An 825-nucleotide genomic window follows, 5' to 3' on the forward strand; every position below is an offset into this window, starting at 1 on the left:
CCCCGCCTCGAGTTGGAGCTCTCGATTTGGACTCTCGCCCTCTTAAGAGAAGCTTAGAGGGCCTTCCACGTCCTCTTCCTCTAAACGTTTGTACTCTTCCCCGAGATTCGCGTGGAACTTCCTGCAGAAAGAGAATAAAGTGTTTTCGATGATCGCTCTGCGCCAGCCCACCTGTCGCTAGGCAGGAGCTGGAGCTTCTTCCTGTGGAAGAGAGTAACAAATCTCTCGCCCCTTTCCCTTCTCTCAGATTCAGCCCTTCTCCCAGTGGCTTCTCCAACGTGAATTTTGTTGGGTTGCAACAACAGCTGGATGCTCTCATGAACCTTTCAAGATCGTATCTGCCTGTTAAAAAATTGCAGACTTTCACCTTCGTCTCCGCCGGGAAACGTGCAAGCGTCTGTAGTCTAGAGAGTGTTTAGTGGCAATTAGGTCTTCCCGAGGTTTGAGGTGTTGTATATCTTGTCTGGCATGGGAGCGTCTTGCTCTTCGTCTGCTTCTCGCGGCGTCCTGGCGGCCTCCTCACTGTGGCTGGGCGGCAGCTATCGCTGGCGGCCGGCATCCACGCTGTGACTCTCTTCTGGTACGCCACGGGCCTCTCGTATCACGCCATGGCGGCTCGGCGCTCGCTCCGCCGTATAGCTTCAAGTCTTGTGTTGACACGCTCAGTTGTTCATCATGTCTTCAACCACCGCTTCAACATCTGATGTGCTTCTTAATTTGCCAGTACTTGCTTCGCGTGTACATATACTGGTGGAGCATTACAGAGAAGATTAAGCGCGTCTGCGCAAAGGATGACACGCTAATCGTGAGGCGTTCCACATTTTT

The 825-nt window shown here is 52.7% G+C and overlaps 1 non-coding gene across 1 annotated transcript; it reads left to right on the top strand.

Annotated features, from left to right (window-relative positions):
* Positions 1 to 723: 723 nt before the first annotated feature.
* LOC136837333 (U6 spliceosomal RNA) lies at positions 724 to 825 on the top strand. The gene has a single exon (XR_010852648.1). It is a non-coding gene; the product is annotated as a U6 spliceosomal RNA (small nuclear RNA).

This window comes from Macrobrachium rosenbergii, chromosome 58 (assembly GCF_040412425.1).
Source record: "Macrobrachium rosenbergii isolate ZJJX-2024 chromosome 58, ASM4041242v1, whole genome shotgun sequence".
NCBI lineage: Eukaryota > Metazoa > Arthropoda > Malacostraca > Decapoda > Palaemonidae > Macrobrachium > Macrobrachium rosenbergii.